This window comes from Rattus rattus, chromosome 17, assembly GCF_011064425.1.
Source record: "Rattus rattus isolate New Zealand chromosome 17, Rrattus_CSIRO_v1, whole genome shotgun sequence".
NCBI lineage: Eukaryota > Metazoa > Chordata > Mammalia > Rodentia > Muridae > Rattus > Rattus rattus.
This window is the reverse complement of record NC_046170.1, coordinates 24,107,077-24,130,681: the sequence shown is the minus strand read 5'-3', so window position 1 is coordinate 24,130,681 and position 23,605 is coordinate 24,107,077. Positions and strand designations below refer to the sequence as shown.

The window sequence follows — 23,605 nt, the reverse complement described above, 5'->3', positions numbered from 1 at the left end:
GTGTGTGTGTGTGTGTGTGTGTGTGTGTGTGTGTGTGTGTGTGGGTGTTGTGTATGCGTTTGTGGGGGGCAGCCGCAGGGGGAGCCCGCGGCGTCCTGGCCCCCCTCCCCGGGTCACACCCTCACTAGCAGTATGAGGCAGTCCAGCGGTCCTGCCACCCGCTGGTGGGAGACAGGGGTGCTGGTGGCGGTCGTCGGAACCCCAGCCACTGACAGCAAGAAGGCCGAGGGGAAACGGAGCTCCAGTGCACGCACCCTGTATGCTTCTCTTCGCGGGTCCCCAAAGTCGGCCCTGACCTGGCCCCTGGCCTCAGGTGCAGGTGCCACCGGATAGGGAGCGGAGGGCTGGAAGACCAAGAGCGGACTAGGAGGGAAAAGTTTCTTTCCTGCGCCTCCGCTGCCCACCCAGTGAGACAGCTCTTGGGTCGCTGCCCTACCCCCACCATGGGGGGGGGGGGCACCAGGCGGGCCTGAGTGTCTGCGCACCAGGGCGCGTGGGAAGCGACCGCCAGCGACCCCCCCTCCCCGCTCCGTTAGCGGCCGCCCGGAGCGCTGCGGGCCCTGGAAGGGGCGAGCGGCTACAAACCTCCCCCGCCGCGCGCCCCCGCGCCGCCCCGCGCGCCCCCGCGCCCTCGCGCCCGCCCGGGCAGACACCTACGCAGATGCGAAAGTGAAAGGCGGGCTCCCTGGCCGGGCGGCGCGGCGCGCGGGCACGCGGCGGTGGGAGGAGGACTGAGCCCAAGCTGCCATTCTGGGGTTCTCTTGTCCCCCGCGTCTTCTCACTCTCCAGCTTTTGCCAAGTCTTAGCCTCTCACCCTAAGGCACTCTGGTCACCCCAGCCCAGTGTATGTGCGTGCGCGCGCCGGTTTTCACGCGCACTCGCGGCTGTGCGAGATACCCTCTGCTCAAGGCTCTGCCAGTGCACCGTTACACACGCCCCTAGTTGGAAGTCTGCGTGGCGGGGAAGACTCGAGTCACTAGTAGTATACCCTCACCTGCTTGCTTGCTTTTTTAGGAACGAGTTAAATAAATCCGGAAATTGACCTCACAACCCTCTTTTCTGGTTTGACACTCCTTCCATAGTTTTCTAAGCCCCTGCTCAGCGCTCCCTCTCCCCAATTTCTTCCTATATAGCTGTGAAAGTTGCTGGCCACCATTCAAAAAGTAACTGTCCTGTTAAAATAATCTCTGTCTTTCTCCAATCCATTCCCACAGTCCCACATCAAGCTTAGCTGATCTACCATCCACGGTGTTGACACTCCTCAGTTCCTTGGTGGCTCAACAAGGCTTTTTGACATGAGGCAAAACATTTTTTTTCTTGCTTTTTATTTGTAAAAGTGTCTTCTAGGTTAACTTTTGTGAAGGTATGCTTATGTGAGATCAAGAAGATGTTTTATATAATTTGTAACAAAATTTAATGTTATATTTAGCTAACTTTAAAACCTACGATTTAGAATATACTGATGGTGGCAGACTGGCAATGTCTCAAAAATAAGATGGATTGATAGTGATGGATTGGTTAAATGAACCAAATGGATTGGTTTTGTGTGTGTGTGTGTGTGTGTGTGTGTGTGTGTGTGTGTGTGTGTACACAGATACATATACATATCTATGACATGTCTATGTAGTATAATAATGGAAGAATCAAATTGCCAGTACACAAGAGTTTTCTCCAACTTCTTTGTATATTTGAAATTTTTTCATAGTAAAACATTAGATGACGAAGAACCACCATTTATTATAAGTGGGATAATACAAATTCCTTTTATGAGATTGATATGTTAGGCTTGGATGATTATCTTCCCATTTACAGAGTAAATTTAACACAGGAATTCTTTCCCCACATGCACCCACCACTCCGTTAATCAATGCTTTTAAATACAGACCATGTGCTAAAAGTATGGTATAAAATGGAGATATAGTAACAGCAACATTTTATAAATTTAGATTTTTTTCTTATTGTTTTATTTGGCCACTTTGCAAATTAGCAAATTTTTATCTGCCCTGCCTTTAGTATTGTTTGATATTGAGATCTAAGATTTTACACACACACACACACACACACACACACACACACACACACACACAATCTTGGGCCAAACACAGGACTCAAGGTGTTAGGGGTAGAGTCATTGCCATGCCCGCCAGTCATTTCCATGAGTCCTGTCAGCTGCAGCGTGTATCTAGCAATGCCCTGGCTGGGACAAAGGTATCTTTTAACCAAGTTTGTTCTTCTCAACCCTTTAGATAAGCATATTCGTTCTTTGCAAAAGGATGGAAATTTCAATTTCTTTTGAAAAAGAGATTAAAAGAATACGACATGGACAATCACAGAGGACGATCACTAAGTCTCCTACGTAGCTGCCAAACTTCTTAAAGCCTCAAGCAGCCCCAGACATCTCTCCCTTTTGACAATGAGAGCACATTCACGGGCTGAACCTGAGGACACCTCCCTCCCCCATCCCATTAGTGTCAAACTCTCTGAGGTTTGCCACAGCAAAGTGCACGACTCAGCTTTTGCAATTTACATGTGTGACATCACATCCTCTATTATGTAACTTCAGAAACAAAGCCTAATGTCTAAGGTTGTGTTGGAAAAGAAAATCCTTCCTAGCTCTGCCTTTGAAGGGAGCCACCCCTTAATTCCCTGTTCCCAATCCCATTTCTTCAACAGCTGAAAATGAGCAGGACTTATACATCAGAAAACCCCTCTCCCCCCAAATGGAACATATCTTTCTTCTTGTATCTATTCGCTAACAAGAAAGTTAAGAGCATAGAGTTTATTTGTATCCCTTTCTTTTTTAAGATAAAGGCTAAAGCATTTAGTTATAATTAACTTAATTAACAAGCCTAGCCATGCTAGGGTTATTTATTTATTGTTTGTTTGTTTGTTTAAGCTTTTCCCCTCCCTGTCTCTTACCAGCTGTTGGAAAGAGTTGAGAAAGACAGGGAGATTAGAGGGGGAGGGGGCGGGCGGCATCAGAGAAGGAAGATGAATAGGACAATGATATCAGATCCAGCTTCTTTGTTTATTGCAAAACACACATGTTATAGTTTATAAACACTGCAAGCAAGGAAGACATTGCAGACTGGAAGATAAATACAGAACATATTAGAGATTTTGCTGATATCCAAAAGTGCCCAAACTCAATTTTCTACACTATTTGGAATATTTGTTTCAGCTTTCGTTATTCACTAATTTGAATAATTAATGCGGGATTTGTTTACAGATTTATTTATCTGTCTACCTTTATTCCATTTTCAGGCAGTTTAAATGGAAAAATTCACAAACTTGCTCCATTCTATGGCCAGCTTTCGAGATAGGAGAGCGTTACGATTAGTATGCCATATTATTAGAAGCAAATCAGATTTCATTGGGCCCACACTGAGGTTCTAAATTTAGAAATAATGTACAGTAGTTGAAAGGGGGGAGGAACTTAGAACAGTATAGTTTAATAAAAATAGGGACATTTTCAATTTCTCCTCTTTTCTCGTATATTCTTGGTGCAGTAGAGGAAATTCATCACCTTTAAATAACTGTGCTAATCTTATATAAATAACCGCATGGTTGTGTGCTCATTAGGAAACCAGGCAACAGTGGTATAATGCTCAGCATCAGCATTCATGGACACACACACACACACACACACACACACACACACACACACTCACGTGAGTGCGCACGTACACTATACCCGAATATACACATTCATACACAAATACATATCACACCACACACATTAAAAACACATACCACACACACTACATACATGTATACACTCACACACCACACAAACAATACACTTACACACCACACATACACATACACTTATGCATATATATATGCCCATACACAGATGTACACTCAAGTATCAACATAAAAACACATGCACAAACACCACAAACACACATACATTACACATACCACACCACACACACATACCACACACACACACACACACACACACACACACATACCACACGTTCACACACACACACACACCATATACACACTACAAACATTCACACACATCCCCAATCCCCCTACACATGCTCGCACTGAAACACACTGGGCAAGAGTGTGAAGCCTGTCTCTGTGGAACTAGATGAAATTCCCCACTTAGAATCAGGCTGTCACAGGAGCAGTTCACTTTTCAGTAGTCCGCTCTGTATTTTTAGCAGCATTTTAACAGCTGTCAGTAACAACTAAGACAACATTTTGATCAACAATCTTTTTTTTATTCTCTCAAAGACGATTGCAAAAAGAGTGCCTCAATATTTAAATGTTTAGCCATTAGCAAGAAATGATGTCTTATAATAGGAAATGCTATAAACACAGAGATAGGCGTAAGTAAGGTAAATCCATAAAATGAGGCCTGATCGATTTTTTTCCACTGTAAATCTCCCAAGGCCTGTGTACACATAATAAAGGTAGTCATTCCTGAGGGTGTGGTTCATGTGAGAAAGAGAAACATCAGAATGGGATGCTGCTAGACTCTCGTTGCAAATGGGTGGGGCCTTGTTGTGTGGGCAGAGAACATGAACAGAATCTTTCCTCAGCAGAGGTTAGAAAGGGAGGTTATCATATGTCAGATATATGACCCTGCAAACAGCGGACAGAAAAATGTAAGACGCTTCTTGACAGGTGCCATCATCATCCGTGAAGACAGCTGTGGTTATCTGTGTATCTGTGGAACTGCATGTATGCGATAACTGATAACGTGCTACGGTGAGTGTACTACGGGGCAAATGAACCAAATTTCCCGTGTGTCATGCGCAGGCTTCCCAAACTGAAGGATTTTTGTTACAAGAGAAACAGAAATGTGTTTTCTTTTATAAGCCTTTGGAGCCATCTTCCTTAGAGGTCATCTGCTCATGTCAAGTGCTTGATCACAGTTGTGAGTTTGTCCCAAAGAAGGCAACTAAGTGTTCAACTTCACTTAGGTGGCAGGGTTTAAAAGCTATGTGTTCTTAACATCAAATAGCATTTTTATTGCATGACCTGTGTTTGCTAATCCTGTAGGGGTTTCATTACTTCGTTTTAATAGGCAGTACTTTGAATTCTATGACAGAATTTTTCTCTTTACCTTTTCAGTTTTTATTATTTTATTTATTTACATTCTTGTCATTACTCCCCCGCTCGGTCCCCACAGTCCCTCATCCCATTCCTCCTCTCCCTCACCCCTTGCCTCTGAGCGGTTGCTCACTCCACCAGACCTCCCCTTGCCCTGGGGCCTCAAGTCTCTATCTTCTCCTACTGAGCCTGACCAGGCAGACTTCTGCTTTATTTGTGTCGGGGGCCTCAGACTGGCCCCTACATGCTCCCAGTTGATGGCTCAGTCTCTGGGAGTTCCCTGAGGTCTGGGATAGTTGAGACTGCTGTTCTTCCTCTGGGGTCATCCTCTCCTACATCTTCTTCAGTCCTTCCCCTAATTCAACCATAGGGGTCCCTGACTTCACTCCAGTGGTTGGGTAGACGTGTCTGCTTCTGTCTCAGTCAGCTGCTAGTAAGGCCTCTCAGAGGACGGCCATGCCAGGCTCCCATGTGCAAGCACATCATAGCATCAATAATAGTGTCAGGCCTTGGTGTCCTCCCACGAGATGGATCCCAAGTTGGGCTGGTTATTGGACTACTTTCCTTCAGTCTCTTCTCCAATTTTGTCCCTGCAGTTCTTTTAGACAGAAACAGTTTAGTCAGAAATTTTTACTGTGGGTTAGTAACCCTGTCCTCTGCTTGAGGCCCTGTCTATCTATAGGAGGTAGACTCTGTGAGTTTCCTCTCTCCAATGTTGGACATTTTGCTTAAAGTATCCCCATTGAGTCCTTAGAGTCTATCACCGCCTGTGTCTCTGGTACTTTATAGAAGCCCTCCACGCACAGTCCCCCGATACTGCTTATCTACATTCATTCTCTTGGCCTTCTCTCCCCCTCATAACTGATCCTGTTCCCCTTTCCCCTTCCCCTTCCTTCTCCGATCTAGGTCCCTCCTGCCCTCTCTCTCCTGTGATTATTTCCTTCCCCATTCTAAGTCAAATTGAAACATCCTCACTTGGGCCTTTCTACTTGTTATACTTCTTACAGTCTGTGGGTTCTATCCTAGGTATTCTGTACTTTTTGGCTAATATCCACTAATCAGTGAATACCTATCGTGCATGTACTTTTGATTCTGAGTTAACTCACTCAGGATGATATTTTCTAGTTCCATCCATTTGCCAGCAAAATTCATGATTTCCTCATTTTTAATAGCTGAATAGTATTCCATTGTGTAAATGAACCACATTTTCTGGATCTATTCTTCAGTTGAGGGACATCTGGGTTGTTGCCAGCTTCTGGCTATTACAAATAAGGCTGCTATGAACGTGGTGGAGCATCTTTTGGTATATGCCCAAGAGTGGTATAGCTGGGTCTTTAGGTAGAACTATTTCCAATTTTCTGAGGAACTACCAGATTGATTTCCAGAGTGGTTGTACCAGTTTGCAATCCTACCAGCAATGAAGGAGTGTTCCCTCTTTCTCTATATCTTTGCCAGCATCTGTTGTCACTAGAGGTTTTGATCTTAGCTATCCTGATTTCATTCTGTGAGGTGAAATCTCAGAGTTGTTTTGCTTTGCTTTTCTCTGATGACTAAGGACTTTGAACATTTCTTTAAGTACTTCTTGGACATTCAAGATTCTTCTGTTGTGAATTTTCTGTTTAGCTCTGTACCCCATTTTTAAATTGAGTTATTTGGGGTTTTTGGAGATTATCTTCTTGAGTTCTTTATATATTTTTGATATTAGCCCTCTGTCAGATGTATGGTTAGTGAACATTTTTTCCCCAATTTGTAGGTTGCCAATTTGTCCTACTGATAGTGTCTTTTGCCTTACAGAAACTTTCAAACTTCAAAAGGTCCCATTTATTAATTGTTGATCTTAGAGCCTGAGCCATTGGTGTTTTGTTCAGGAAATTTTCCCCCATGCCAATGAGTTCGAGGCTCTTTCCCACTTTCTCTTCTATTAGATTCAGTGTATCTGATTTTATGTTGAGGTCCTTGATTCACTTGGACTTGAGCTCTGTAAAGACCACAGTTAGACCAGCACCATTTATTGAAGATGCTTTGTTTTTTTCCACTGCATTTTTTGGCGTCTTTCTCAAAAATCAAGTGTCCACAGGTGTGTGGGGTTTCCCTTCAGTCTTTGATTATATTCCATTGATCAACCTGTCTGTTTCTGTAACAATACCACATGGTTTTTTTTTTTAAATTATTATCACTATTGCTCTATAGTAGAGCTTAAGGTCAGGGATGATGATTCCCTAGGAAGTTCTTTTAATGTTAAGAACTGTTTTGGCTATCCTGGTTTTTTTTGTTTCTCCATGTGAAGAAGGGAATTGCTTTTTCCATGTCTGTGAAGAATCGCGTAGGAATTTTGATGGGTATTGCATTGAATCTGTAGATCGCTTTTGGTAAGATGGCCATTGTTACCATGTCAATCCTACCAATTAATGAGCATAGGAGATCTTTCCATTTTCTGAGGTCTTTGATTTATTTTCTTAAGGATTTGTAGTTCCTGTTATACGGATATTTCACTTGCTTGGTAGGGGTTACACCAAGATATTTTATATTATTTGGGGCTATTGTGAAAGGTGTTGTTTCCCTAATTTCTTTCTCAGCCTGTTTATCATTTGTGTTAAGGAAGGCTACTGATTTATTTGAGTTAATTTTATATCCTGCCACATTGCCGAAGTTGTTTTTCAGCTGTATTCTCTTGTAGAATTTTGTGGATTGCTTATATATACTATCATATCATCTGCAAATGTGATACTTTGGCTTATTCCTTTCCAAATTTTATCCCTTTGACCTCCTTTTGTTGTCTAATTGCTCTGGCTAGAATTTTGAGTACTATATTGAATAGATAGGAAGAGAATGGGCAACCTTGTCTTGCCCTGTATTTAGTGGAATTGCTTCTAGTTTCTCTCCATTTAATTTGATGTTGGCTGTGGGTTTGGTATATATTGCTTTTATTATATTTAGGTATGTGTCATAAATCCATGATCACTCCAAGACTTTTAACACAAAGGGGTGTTATATTTTGTCAAAGGCTTTTTCAGCATCTAATGCGATGATCCTGTGACTTTTTTTCCTTGAGTTTGCTTATATGATGTATTATCTTGATGGATTTTCATATATTGAACCACCCTTGCATCCCTGGGATGAAGGCTACTTGATCATGGTGGATGATAATTTTTCAAATGTTTTTGGATTCAGTTTGTGAAAATTTTATTGAGTATTTTTATTGATATTCATAAGTGAGATTGGTCTGAAGTTCTTATTGTTTGTTGGGTCTTTGTGTAGTTTAGGTTTCAGAGTTACTGTGCCTTCATAGAATGAATTAGGTAGTATTTCTTCTGTTTCTATTTTGTGTAATAGTTTGAGAAGTATTGGTATGTGGTATCAGTCTAGAAAACTATCCATTTCATCCAGATTTTCCAGTTTTGTTGAGTATAGGCTTTTGTAGTAGATTCTGATAATTTTTTGAATTTTCTCAGTTTCTCTTTTTATCTCTCCCTTTTCATTTCTGATTTTGTTAGTTTGGATACTGTCTCTGTGCCCTTTAGTTAATATGACTAAAGGTTTATCTATCTTGTTGATTTTCTCAAAGAACCAGCTCTTGGTTTTGTTGATTCTTTGTACAGTTCTCTTTGTTTCTCCTGGTTGATTTCAGCTCCGAGTTTGACTATTTTCTGCCCTCTACTCCTCTTGAGTGTCTTTGCTTCTTTCTGTTCTAGAGTTTTCGGTGTTAAGTTGCTTATATGGGATCTCTCCATTTTCTTTATGAGAGTACTTAGTGCTTTGAATTTTCCTCTTCACACTGCTTTCATTGTGTCACCTAAGTTTGGGTATGGTGGTCTTCATTTTCCTTGAATTCTATAAAGTCATTGATTTCTTTCTTTATTTCTTCCCTGACAAAATTATCATTGAGCAGAGAGTTGTTTAGTTTTCATGAGTATGTGGACTTTCTGTTGTTTTCATTGTTATTCAAGTCTAGCTTTAGTTTGTGGTGATCTGATAGAATGCATGTGATTATTTCAATCTTTTTTGTATCTGTTAAGGCTTGATTTATGGCCCATTATATGATCAATTTTGGAGAAGTTTTCATGAAGTGCTGAGAAGATGTATTTTCTTGTTTTGGGGTGAAATGTTCTATAGATGTTTGGTTCATAACTTCTATTATTTTCATTGGGTGTCTGTTGAGTTTCTATTTGAAAGACTTGTCCACTTGTGAAAGTGGGGTGTTGAAGACTCCCACTATTATTGTGTATGGTTAAATGTGTGTTTTGAGCTTTAGTAATGCTTCTTTTACAAATGTGGGTTCTCTTGCATTGGGGCATAGATGTTCAGAATTAAGACTTCTTGGTAAATTTTTCCTTTGATGCATATGAAGTGTCCTTCCCCATCTTGTTTGATAACTTTTGGTTGAAAAGTTTTACACAACTTGGAACTATTTGCTTGTAAAACTTTTTTTCCAGCCTTTTACTCTGAGGTAGTGTCTGTCTTTGTCACTGAGGGGTGTTTCTTGTATGCAGCAAAATGCTGGATCCTATTTATGTATCCAGTCTGTTAGTCTGTGTCTTTTTATTGGGGAGTTGAGTCCAATGATGTTGAGAGATATTAAAGGCAGAAGATGTCATTAATTTTCCAGACATTTTGGGTTAGGAGCTTTTTATACTTTGTATTTTATTGGACTGATGTGTCAAGATTGTCTATGGTATTGTCTATGCCTGAGATTCTCTCTTTATCTCTTTTATTATGTTAGTTTCTGTTGTTTTTGTTGTTGGAGGTGGCCTTAATATGTGTATGATTCTCTTCTTTTGGATTTGTTGTGAAGTGTTTAATTCCTTGTGTTTTCTTGGATGTAGTTACTTTCCTTATATTGGAGATTTTGTTCCAGTATCCTCTGTAGAGATGGATTAGTAAAAAGATACTGCTTAAATTTTGTTTTTTCTTGGAATATCTTGGTTTATACATCTATGGTGATTGAGAGTTTTGCTGGGTATAGTAGCCTGGGCTGGCATTTGTGTTCTCACAGGGTCCAGATGACATCTGTCGAAGATTTTCTGGCTTTTAGATTCTTTGTTGGAAAGTTTGACATAATCCTGATAGGTCTGTCTTTATATGTTACTTGGCTTTTTTACCCTTACAGCTTTTAATATTCTTTCTTTGTTCTGTGCATTTAGTGTTTTGATCATTATATGACAAGAGGATTTTTTTTCCTGATCCAATCAATTTGGTGTTCTGTAGGTTTCTTGTACATTTATGGCTATCTCTTTATTTAGGCTAGGGAAGTTTTCTACTATGATTTTGTTGAAGATGTTTTCTGGTCCTTTGAGCTGGGATTCTTCACCCTCTTCTATTCCTATTATTCTTAGGTTTGATTTTTTTCATTGTGTCATGAATTTCCTGGATATTTTGTGTTAGGAGCTTTTCACACTTCGTATTTTATTTGACTGATGTGTCAAGATCTTCTTTGGCATCCTTTATGCCTGACATTCTCTCTTCTATCTCTTCTATTTTGTTAGTGATGTTTGCATCTGTAGCTCCTGAGCTCTTTCCTCGGTTTTTCATACCCAAGTTTTCCTTCATTTGTGCTTGTTTTTATTTCCATTTTTAGTTCTTGGACCATTTTGTTCCTTTCTTTCACCTGCTTGATTGTATTTTCCTGTATTTCTTTAAGGGATATTTATTTGTTTCTTCTTTAAGGGCTTCTACCTGTTTAACCTGTGTTTTCCTGTATTTCTTAAAGGGAGTTCTTTATATCCTACTTAAAGGCCTCTGTCATCTTCATAAGATGGGATTTAAGTCATTATCTTGCTTTTCAGGCATGTTGAGGTATCCAGGACTTGTGGTGGAAGAACTGGGTTCTTGTGGCATCAGATTGCATTGGGTTCTATCCCTTTTAATCCTGCACTTGACTCTGGCCATCTGGTTATCTCTGGCGTTAACTGTCCTGAGTGTCTCTGACTAGAACCAGCCTGCTTTGAGGCAGGCAATGCTGTCTTTGATTAGGGCATGCCTCTTATGTCTCTGGTTACTTTGGACCTCCTGGGAGGCAAACAGGTTGTGGGCTGTAGGAGGGTGATTGGCCACACTGATGTAGTCCAGGTGGAGAAGCAGACCAGTAGGAATGTGGAGCTCTGCAGGGTTGGTGGGCCCCATGTCAGCTGGGCTCTGTGTCTTTAGTTACTTCAGACCTCATAGGAAGCAAGCAGCTTGTGGTGTGTGTGTGTGTGTGTATCTGTGCCCTGATCTGGCTTGGGTAGGAAGCAGGCTGGAAGAATGGTAGAGGTGGGTGGATAGAGGTGGGGGAGGTGGGTCTTGCTTCCACTGGGCCCTGTGGTTGTCCCAGCTGGAGTGAATTTTGGGTGAGATTCTTACCTATGTCTTTGATTGCTGCAGACCTACTGGGAGGCACACAGACTGTAGATGTGGGCCCAGAATTTTATTTTATTTTTTTAAAAAATGTAATTTTGAAACAAACAAACAAACAAACAAACAAAAAACCCAAAACAACCCCCCCAAACCAAGCTTTACATATACTGTGTACTTCTCTAATGCAAACCATTTTACAGGTAGAGTTCTTTAGGTGGTAATGGTTTCTCAGAGTATAATGTGGTTTTATAAATATTCATGTTTAAATATAAAATACATATTAAGATTTTATAACAGGTATAAATGTGTGTGTATATATATTATGCCATATTAATATTTAAACCATAATCTATCTTCAAGTACTTAATGCTAATAATACCTTGTCTCTACTATCTTTTTAAATTAAGTAGGAATTTTAAAAGAGGCTTATTTTTAAAACGTGTACAGTGTTTGTTTACATATATATATATATATATATATATATGCACCATATATGTCTGGTACCTACAAAGGCCAGAAGAGGGCATCAGATCCCCATGAAACTGGAGTTGTGAGCCATATGTGAGTGCTGTGAAACTAACCTGGGTCCTTTGCAAAATGACTAAGTGCTCCTAACTGCTGAGCCATTTCTCCAGCTCAATGGACATGTTTTTTTCCTTCTAACTTAAGCTATTTTTAATCTACTTATTATATAGTTCAAATAATTGTTTTCTTTCTGACTGTGTATGAAGGTGGGCCTGCTACTTGAGGAAGAGTTTAATTGATGTTTCTTCAGTTTTCATTAAATTCAATTAAAATTTGATGAAACCTTTGTAACCATTGCTTTTTCTTTTCCTTCCTTCCTTTGTTTTTTTAATTTAATAAGGTTATATTGTGGTAAATTTTTCTAAGATAAAAGTCATTGTCATGGTTTGAAATGGGCCAGGGAGTGACACTTTTTGGAGGTGTGGCCTTTTTGGACCCTCATCTCAGCTGCCTGAAAGCCAGTCTTCTACTAGCCAACTTCAGATGAAGATGTAGAACTCTCAGCCCCTCCTGCTCCATGCCTGCCTAGACACTGCCATGCTCCAGCCTTGATGATACTGGATTGAATCTCTGGTAAGCCATCCTCAATAAAATGTTGTTCTTGTGAGAGTTGCCTTGGTCATGGTATCTGTTCACAGCAGTAAAACCCTAACTAAGCCAGATGTTGGTACCAGGTACTGGGGTATTGTTGTGATAGGCCTGACCATACTATTGTTTTCAAGAATATGGATTTTGAAACTTTGGATTTGGAAAGCAGTGGAATGCTTTAAATGGGGCTTAATGGGACTTTGTTACTGAGAGTGATTTGAATTGTGCACACCTGCCCTAAGAGGTTTCAGTGGAGAAGAACTTCAGTATATGGCCTACAGTCTTTGTGGTATTTTGAAGAACATGGCTTTTTGCCCTTGTCTGAAGAGTCTTCCTGAGGCTAGGGTGAAAAGACTCAGGTTAATTGCATTGACAAAGGAAGTCTCGGAAATGCCCATCATGGACTTTGTTCTCTGGTTAAGCCTCAGGAAGAGCAGTTTGAATAAGCATAGCAAGCTTAGAAAGGAAAAATACAAAATATATGGTTTAAGTATTAAAGGAACACTAGGAACTGAAATAGAGATGAGTCTTGTGTTCAGGGATATTAAATTGAATTAAGGGAGTGGTTACCTTAGGGCAAGATCCTACCCAGCTAAATTTAGATCCAAGTATGGTGGCACACACCTTTAATCCCAGGACATAAAGCCTAGCAGATCTCTGAGTTCAAGGCCAGCCTGAGTTAGAGCAAGTTATAAGTGAAGAAAAGCTTAAATCCAGGCATAGTGGTACACCTTTAATCCCAGGAGACAGGCATGAAGATTTCTGAGTTCAAGGTCAGTCTATAGAACAAGATCCAGGACAGCCAAACTTAGCCAGCGAAGGAGTTAGAAAAGAGAATGCTAGTGATAATGTAATAGAATAAGGAGGACATGATCCAGCTTCTGAAAGCATCAGAACTAGGCAGGTTTGGTCATGTGGCTCTGGCTTTATAGCCAAGAAGAGAAAGAGACTACTGGGACAATTGATGCTGGTTAGCCGGAGCTAAGAAATTAGTGGCGATTAAGAAGAGACCAGCATCACTGAGGTGAAATGTTCTGGGAAGTGTTTCCTGAGAGCACAAAGAAGCTGTGTTCTAGAGATAGCCAAGGTTGTATTTCATACTGCAACTGTACTCAGTAATGTGTAAGAGTCACCCAGGTGGTACTGGTTTTGAAGGCATGAAGGGATCATAAAGAGCAGCTGAGGCTTGGCACTGTGAGAGGCCAGGGAAGGCCACTGGTGAAGGTGCAGACCCAGTTGCTCAGAGTCCAGAACTGAAGAGGTCATGCAAAGGATTTGAGGCTTGGTACCATGAAGAGAGCCCATGAGAAGCTATTGGTGAAGCCTAGTTTCATCAGAAGGCCCCAGTACTTTGGAGATGCCAGCACCATGGGATGATCTCCAAGAACAGCAGCAGCAGTGGAGTGTATCAATCTGAGCTTAGAGTGCTAACAGAGGGCAGAGCTGGAGAGGTAATGCTAACCCTTTGGAGGAGCCCAGAAGCTCATGTGTGGATTCAAGATGTTGAAACAAGAAGCTGTAACATTAAAGCTGCCTTGGAGACCCCAAGATTTTTAAGACACCAGAGCTATAGGATATCTCCTGAGGAATGCTGCTTACAGGGAGTGGAATTAGCCCAGGAAAAGAAGTTTGTTGCAGTCAACAAAGAAGAAAAAGGAGTTGAAGATCTGAAAACCACTTGGACATCAGACATGGAGATGCAGAGTTTGGTGTTTGCACAATTGGTTTCCTGTCCTGATTCAAAGATTACAGTTAAGTAATTGGGTGTATCTCAGAAGAGACTTTGAATTTTGGACTTTTAACATTATTGATATTACTATAGACTATGGGGACTTTGGAAGTTGGACTAAATGTAATTTTTATTATTCTATGGCTAGATATGGCCACACATAGACTTAAGTGTTTGAACAAGCCTATGGAGGCCAGGGAATGGAATACCATAGTTTGAAAATGCTTGGCCCAGGAAGTGGCACTATTTGGAGGTGTGGCCTTTTTGAACCCTCATCCTAGCTGCTGCTGTCTTCCACTAGCAGCCTTCAGATGAAGATGTAGAACTGTCAGCTAAACTTGTACCTGGAGACTGCCATGCTTCTGCCTTGATAATACTGGACTGAATCTCTGAACCTGTATGCCAGCCCCAATTAAATGTTGTCCTTATGAGAGTTGCTTTGGTCATGGTGTCTGTTTATAGCAGTAAAAGCTTAACTAAGACAGTCATCATTTTAACCTTTTGTGAACAAATAGATTTGGGGGAATTAAGAATATCCATATTCTTATGAGGTCATCACCTCTCTGCCACTGCAGAATTTATTTTGTTGAACAGAACATCACTAATTTTAAATCAATTATTGTAATAGAATTTCCTTTATTCGGGGGGAGTGGCAAACTTTCTATTTACTTCTGTAATAATTGTATACCCTTGTTAAGAATGGTGTTGACATGAAAAGATTTTTCTTCTTTAAGAACACGGACTTTCTGAAATTCATAGGCAAATGGATGGAACTGGAAAATATCATCCTGAGTGAGGTAACCCAATCACAGAAAAACACACATGGTATGCACTTATTGATAAGTGGCTATTAGCCCAAATGCTCGAATTACCCTAAATGTACAGAACACATGAAACTCAAGAAGGATGATCAAAATGCGAATGCTTCACTCCTTCTTTAAAAGGAGAACAAGAATACCCTTGGGAGGGAATAGGGAGACAAAGATTAAAACAGAGGCAGGAGGAACACCCATTCAGAGCCTGCCCCACATGTGGCCCATATATATACAGCCACCAAACTAGATAAGGTGGATAAAGCAAAGAAGTGCAGGCCAACAGGAGCCAGATGCAGATCTCCCCTGAGAGACACAGCCAGAATACAGAAAATACATAGGCGAATGCCAGCAGCAAACCACTGAACTGAGAACAGGACCCCTGTAGAAGGATTCAGAGAAAGGACTGAAAGAGCTTGAAGGGGCTTGAGACCCCATATGAACAACAATGCCAACCAACCAGAGCTTCCAGGGACTAAGCCACTACCCAAAGACTATACATAGACTGACTCTGGGCTCCAACTGCATAGGTAGCAATGAATAGCCTAGTAAGAGCACCAGTGGAAGGGCAACCCCTTGGTCCTGCCAAGACTGAACCCCCAGTGAACGTGATTGTTGGGGGGAGGACAGTAATGGCGGGAGGATGGGGACAGGAACACCCATAGAGAAGGGGAGGTGGAGGGGTTAGGGGGATGTTGCCTGGAAACCGGGAAAGGGAATAACAATTGAAATGTAAATAAGAAATACCCAATTTAATAAAGATGGGAAAAAAAGAATAAAAAAAAAAGAATTTGAACACTGAGATGCTGGAAATGGTTCAGTGGTTAGCAGCATTATCAGCTTTGGTAGAGAACTTGGATTTAGTTACCAACATCCACACCCTAATTCCCAACTATCTCAACTCCAGTTCAAGGGGATCAATGTCTTCTTTTGGCCCCTGGGTATAGAACTCAGATGGTACACAAAGACACATATAAGCAAAACACTCACACTTAAAATAAAACAATAAATCTTAAAACAAAATAAATTGAACAAAGAATTTCATTCAAGACAGATGCATTTCTAGGTTTTAAGAAATAGAATAATCAAAGAACTTCAGTGAAGCTGCATTTCAACTGTTAATTCACTGACCTGAAGAGCTAAAATAAAAAGAAAAGATTATGTGCAGCACTGTGTGGAATCTCTATGTGTGATTTACCTGAAGACTTCGTAGTATTATATGCTCCACAGGTTAGAAAAGAAGCATTGTGTGGAGCTTTTGAGAGGAAAATCACATGGGAAAAGGAGATTTTTCTCTCCTGGTAGATGATGACATCCCAGAAACATTAACCACAATAGTAAATTATAATTTTAAATATTACTAATGGGTTGCTAAGATGGCTATTAATGCCTAGTCATGAAAACTGGAGATGGGTCTCCATCCACCTGGATGGCACCTCATCCAGAGACTCTCAGACACCTGTAACTATTTCCAAGGGGTCCAATGCCATTTTCTGGTATTGATGTGTACCTGTATACATGTGTTTGTAGACACTCATGCAAAGATGTGCACACACATAAATAAAACAAAATCTTTAAACAGTATTATTAAACTATTTAACTATAACTATTATTAAGCACAATATATTTTATATATTTATAAATATTCCATAAAATAGTCCAAGCATATGAAACCTACCTCACCACCTTCAATGCAGTTAATATTTTCACAACCGCAGGGATAATATCATATTTACTATAGATTGTTAAGGAAGTAGGAAGCTCTTGACAGGAGCCATACATTCCTACTTCCTAGAGGTCACTGTTGGAGAGAGATGTTTAATCTTTCACTGGCCACATGATAAGCTTGTAGAGCAAGTCAATTTAATTACTGATTGTTTCTTAAGTAAGAAAATATATCCAATACAATACATTTTCAAAAAATAATCTTTTAGAGATAGTAAGAATTTCAGCTGTGTGAGATAAATGCATTTGAAATGCACATAACACCATTCTGTAGAAAGTCAAGAAAGAAAGGCCTTCACCCATATATAGCCACCATAGAGAAAGAGTTAGTGTGTTCATGTTCCTGTGCATGTTAGCATAGGTGAAAATGCATAGGAAGTCACAAGTCCCTCTGTGTACCTGTCACAATGGCACAAGGCAAGGTTAGATCCACGTAGACTTGTTCTCAGTTGGTCAGGAGGAAGATTCCTGAGAACTGGCTTCTAGCCAGTTTGTGTGTGTCCTGATGGATTAGAAACTACACCTATCTGGCTAGTGTGGTCCTACAGATAATTAAACACGGTCAACTCAGAATTTTTTTTTGGCTTTAGGGTTTAATCAGAATGTTCTCAAGGGATGTGCAAAGCACAAAGGCTAAAGAAGTTAAGACTTCTAAGAGAAAAAGTACCAGGTTCTTCCTTTCAATCTAAAAAACTAGAAAATACATGAAAAAAAGAAAGAAAGAGAAAAAAATCCAGATCACTGTTCCCTCACTATTTGAAGTTCACATCTATCTGAAACACACTGGTCGTCATGGAGTTTTGATGAAGAATTTCAAATTTCCCATACATTTCAGATGCCAGCACACACACACACACACACACACACACACACACACCCCACACATGTCTAGATTGCTTAATGTTGAGATGGACTTTGAAAGAAGTTATGTACTTCTTACGCTAAAGGAAATTAGAAATAGGATTTATACTGATTTGGGATAGTCAGGGCTCTGCGAGCTTAGTGAGGGGAGGAAGCTATCAGCTTGCTGTATCATTTTTAAGTAATTATTTTCAGAGGAAAAATAATCAGAAGGGGGGAAGAGGCCCCCAACACGGCCTTATAAATAAATGAATTACTACTTATTTATAGGATATTAGAACTTTGACATATGTCCTTTCACATTTATTTTCTAAAAGTTGCCACCTTGAGTCACAGAGTCATATAAAAGAGAAATTCTAACTCTGAAGGGAATGTCATGGCAGCTACTTGCCTCATGAATGACAAGAAGAGAAAGCCAGAATCCAAGAAGTGGCCAGGTGAGATCCAGTCAAGGAACATGTCTTCCTCCTGTTGTATCGCTTTCATCATGACAAGACCCACTTCCACCAGTTAGGTCCCATTTCCTCATCTTTATCACCCACCAGTGACATTCACCAATGGACCAATCATCTGATGAGACCAAAGACTTCAGAATCCAATAACTTACCAATACTTCATCATCTTGTACCCGAGCTCCAAGCCCCAAGCCCATAGACCTGAAGGTGTATATAGCTGATTTCATATTCAAGCCAGAGCCAAGGTGAAGACTGAAATCTTTGGGTATAGGATACAGCCTGGGTTTAGAGATCATCACCAACCATGGCATGACTGTGAGTAAATTGTTAAGCCCCGTGCTTTAGTTTCATCACTTGTAAAATGAGGAAACACACCTTACTTCATAGATTTGGGGTGGAGTTTAGCAACTTACATAGCAGATGGAGTGTAGCAAATAATTCATGCCAGTCTCAATATCTTCACGGGTGTTCACTTCTAAACCACCTGTTCCTTACCATTCCTCTGTCCACATTCTTCTTTTAAGTTCTTTTCTTTTCTTTTGTACATATGGTTTCCCACCCCATCCCACTCCCATCTCCATTCCTCTTCCATCTAGTTTCCTCCTTCCATCTACATCTGATCTTTATTTTGTTTCCCTTTCTGAGAAAGATTCAAGCACCCTCCCTTGGACCCTCTTGTTATTTCGATTCTTTCAGTCTGTTGACTATAGCATGGTTCAACTGTACTTTATGGCCTAGTATCCACTTATAAGTGACACTTATTAGTGAATATATACCATGCATGTCCTTTTGGGTCTGAGTTACCTAACTCAGGATAATATTTTCTAGTGCCATCCAGTTGCCTGCAAAATTCATGATGTTCTTGTTTTTAATGGCCGAGTATTATTCCATTGTGTAGATATACCACATTTTCTTTATCCATTCTTCAGTTGAGAGACATTTCAGTTGTTTCTATTTCTGACTATTATGAATAAAGCTGCTATGACCATAGTTGAGCAAGTGTCCTTGTGGGACTGTAGGGCATATTTGTGGGGTATATGCCCAGGAGTGGTATAGCTGGGTCTTGAAGTAGAACTATTTCCAGCTTTCTGGGAAAATGCCAAATTGATTTCTAGAGTGGTTGTACAAGTTTGCATTCTCACCAGCAGTGGATGAGTGCTCCCCTTACTATATAACCTTGCCAGCAAGTTCTGTTCTTTGAGTTTTTGATCTTAGCTATTCTGATGGGTATAAGGTGGAATCTCAGAATTGTTTTGATTTGCATTTCCCTGATAACAAAGGACTTTTAACATTTTTTTGGATTAAGTAATTTATTGTAATGACTCCAACAAAACTGCTTTTTACCTGAAAAGTGGTACCATGAACAATCCTGTAATACTTTTCAGTTAATAAAATTATGATACAAGTTGTACATTTTATGAGTACAGTGTAAAAATTCAACTCAATATGTAATGACCAAATAAGAAAAATTAGTATTTTCATATTACTCAATGTTTATTTATTTATTTTTGCTATGGGAAACCTTAAAACTCCTAACTTTAAATTACTTATCAAGTATGTATTAAATTGTTTTGCACTATTGTCACATTACTGCTTTTTCTAAAGAAGGAAAAATATCCTTAATTCCTCTTGTTGTATTTTGGTACCTTGTATGTACCTCCCTTTTCATTATACTTCCTAGCTTCTAAGAATCATCCAGATCACAGTCTCTACCTTTTGGAAAACAACTTTAATTTCAGTATACAAAGAAAATATTTAGTATTTGTCTTTCTATGCCTGAATTATTTCAGTAAACACAATGTCTTTCAGTTCTATCCATGTTTCCAGAAGTGACAGCATTTTATTTTTCATTACTGAATAATATGCCATCACATGCAATATTGGCCCTATTCTTCCTCTTTATAGACACACCTCAGCTTTACATTTTCTCATACCTACGATGAATAGTGCCAAGAGTATGAGCATTTCTTTGAGATTCTGAATATATTTATTTCTATGAATATATAGTTAGTGCTAAGATTAGTTATATATCTCTGTCTGTCTCTGTCATCTGTCTGTCTGTCTGTCTGTCTCACCTGTGTTTGCCCATAGGTGCTTATCCGTGTGTGTGTACCATGGAATATGTGTGGAGGTCATAGGAAAACTTTTGAGAGTCACCTCTCTCCACTAGGTGGGGGTTGAGAATTAAACTCAGGATGTCAAGCTTTGTGGCAAATGTCTTTAACTACTGAAACATGGAAACATATTACCATCATTACATGTTTACTTTCTCTTTATTTTAAATATCCTCTTCATCTTTTCACTGAACCTTTTGGGGGGTTCTGAACCAGTCCTTTTCTAGTGCCCTACCTTTTTTTAAATTAATTATTCCATTCATTTACATCTCAAATGATATCTCACTTCCTGGTTATCCCTCCACAAATCCTCCATCCCGCATCTGCCCTCTCTCTCCTCCCCTTTGCCTCTATGAGGGTGCTCCCCCCAACCTCTCCAGCATCTCCCTACAATGGGATATCAAACCTCCACAGGACCAAGGGCCTCCTCTCTCACTGATGTCAGAAAAGGGCATCCTCTGCTGTATATGTATCTGGAGCCATGGATCACCCCCTGTACACTCACTGGTTGATGGTCTAGTTCCTGGGAGCTCTGGGTGCTCCAGTCAGCCTACATTATTATTCCTATGGAGTTGCAATCTCTCGACACTCCTCTAGTCCTTCCACCAGCTCTCCCACTGGGGTCCCTGAGCTTAGTCTGATGGTTGGTTCTAAGCCTTCCCCAGGAACAGCCATACCTGGTTCCTGTCACAAGTGACAGTGTCTGGGTTTGGTGTCTGCAGACAGAATGGATCCCCAGGTGGGGTGTTCCACGGATAGCCTTTCCTTCAGTCTCTACTCCATTTTTTGTCCCTGTTTTTCCTTTGGACAGGAACATTTCTGGGTTAAAACTTTGAAATGGGTGGGTGGCCCAATTCCTCAACTGGAGGTCATGCCTATCTACTGGAGGTGGTCTCCACAGGTTCGATCTCCCCTTCCCTGCACATTTCAGCTAAAGTCATCCCTGTTGGGTCCTGGGAGCTTCTCACTTCCCTGGCATCTGGGATCCTCCAGTGGTTATCCCCAGTTCCTCATCCCCCATTGCTACATATTTTTGTTCAATTTCCTGACCCTCTGTACCTCTTTCCTGTCTCCTCCAGTACCTGATACTGCCCTCCTTATTTCATTAGTTACTTCTTGGCCATTCATGATTCCTCTGTTGAGAAGTCTCTGTTCAGCTCTGTACCCATTTTTTAAGTTGGGTTATTTGGATTGTTAGTGTCTAACTTCTGAGCTCTTTATATATTTTGGATAAGCCCTGTTCTATGTAGGATTAGTGGAAATCTTTTCCTAATCTGTAAGCTGACTTTTTGTTCTGATGAGGGTGTCTTGACTTATAGAAGCTTTTCAGTTTCACGAGGTCCCATTTATTTATTCTTGACCTTTGTGCCTGAGTAGTTTGCCCTCTGTGTGGCTCTGATATTGAGGATCTGCCTATCTGACTTCCTCTACTAATGTCTATACATACTCATTTTAATAACAACAGTGAAAAGTGTGCTATTTGGTGGTATAATGCCATCCTACCCTAACCCTTCACCTTGTAACCCAATGTTTAAAGGCATAAACTTAATGACAACATTTAGGTCATTGTAGAATTCTTAAACAGACACACACACACACACACACACACACATACACACACATCATTTCTTTTTTTTTTTTCTGTTGTTTTTGTCTTGGCAACTGAGGGTGGCCACATATCTCAATCTCTTGCTTTTATGTATTATATAGGTGTAGATCCTGCTGTATTAACAGAAGAAATATATTCTACTTCAGGTCTGGCTATGAATCTCCCTGGGTGATTATCCAAACTATCTTTTCTCTTACCATATGTTGTAGGTTGGAAGCATCAGAGGATAGAAGGAAACTCCTCCTGAGCCATCCTTTGGTGTAAAGCTGCCAATGCTCATTTCATGGGACTATGAGAGAAGCAAGAAATAACTCTTCCTTTTGTCTACTCCAAGAGATTCAGGACACATATATTGGTGCACTGCCCTAATTAAAGTGGTATCAAGGAGGATTAATTAGATAAGATAAATAAGGTTATAATGGTCATATTAATACATTTCAGTACAATTATGTTACGAATATTACTGAATGAATTGTGGCATTTTCAGTGCATTGTGGAAAAAGGGTATCATCTAGAATCAGATTAAGATTCTGTCCCCAGTTTTTATAAACTTTGGCTTCAAAACATTCTATCTCTGGAATCAAAATAAAATGTTTCTTTTAATATTCTTATTGGATAAGTAAATTAAAACCTCACAGGTAATGGTCCTTAATTTCCATCCCTTCCAACATTACAATATGCCTAATCTGGTATATAATATCAGTGAGTCCACATCCTAAGCTGCTTTCTTAAAAATTTGACTTTGTAAGAGCACTGTATTAAATCTTGACAAAATGGTAGCAATTTAGTCCACACAAAGCACTCATTTCCATAATATGTGCCCAAATGAAAAAAAAATCATTATGAAACTTTTTATGTTGAAAATAGTACTGAGTAGAGAACAATTTCCCCTTTATTTAGTGCATTATTCAGAAAGTTCCGAAGTTAGAAAGCTTATGCTACGCACCACAGCACAATCTTGAAAATATTGTATTTAATTAAAATGAGAATTTCTGAAATGATTACAATAGCGTTTATCTTTCAAAAACCTCACATAAAATTTTTTGACCCATGAAATATTTATGAGTTAATTTTCCTTTTCCCATTTCAATTTAGCAATCAGAAAAAAAAATAGTTTCCATTTCAAAATACTGAGGGTGGGCCACTAGCAAGCCGTGTGCCAACTGTGAAGTAGGTATTTGTGAGCATCGGCAGAGTAACATCACACTCACTCTGTTCCCTGCCTTTTATATCTTCGCGCACCATTGCTTCGTTCTCTTTCTAATCATCTTAACCTGTAAGACCCTCAAGACAATCCCAAGACCCCCAATAACCTCTCCCAATCCTTTCTCTCACAAACATGAAACTACATTTTATATACCAGCTTCATCTATGGCAACATGAAACATCATATGAAGTCAGAAATACTTTGGAGAGGAAAAAAAACCCCACATTTATCTCTAAAGTACAGTGTATGAGGCCATTTTTATGCCTCACATTTGAGGCTGTTATGCCATCCAACTCAGCCGGTTTTTCCTCCAGGTTGGAACAGATTGCAGTTTTCTCTGTTAAATACCTGATGAAGTACTTGGCTTGCTTTTCAGGGCCATGTTGTACCAAAAAAATGTAACTTTAAACACTTGAATCACACTAGGATAGTAAGATGCTCATACCATGAGAGCACTTCAGGAACCGAGAGCAAGGGAAGGTACATCAGATCTGAATCTTCCTTCTCACACTCTCCCAGGGCACGTGCTCTGGCGGGACGTGGGACAGATGCACCCACACTATTTACATTCTTC

At 40.2% G+C, this 23,605-nt stretch overlaps 2 protein-coding genes across 2 annotated transcripts in view; one reads left to right on the top strand and one right to left on the bottom strand.

Annotated features, from left to right (window-relative positions):
* Positions 1–589, bottom strand: part of Nr3c2 (nuclear receptor subfamily 3 group C member 2) — a 338,093-nt gene extending 337,504 nt beyond the window's left edge. The window contains exon 1 of the mRNA XM_032888220.1: positions 255–589. The gene's annotated coding sequence lies outside the window, so the exon portion shown is untranslated. The remainder of the gene's footprint in view (positions 1–254) is intronic.
* LOC116886712 overlaps positions 1–23,605 on the top strand; it is a 59,824-nt gene that overhangs the window by 2,333 nt on the left and 33,886 nt on the right. The window lies entirely within an intron of this gene.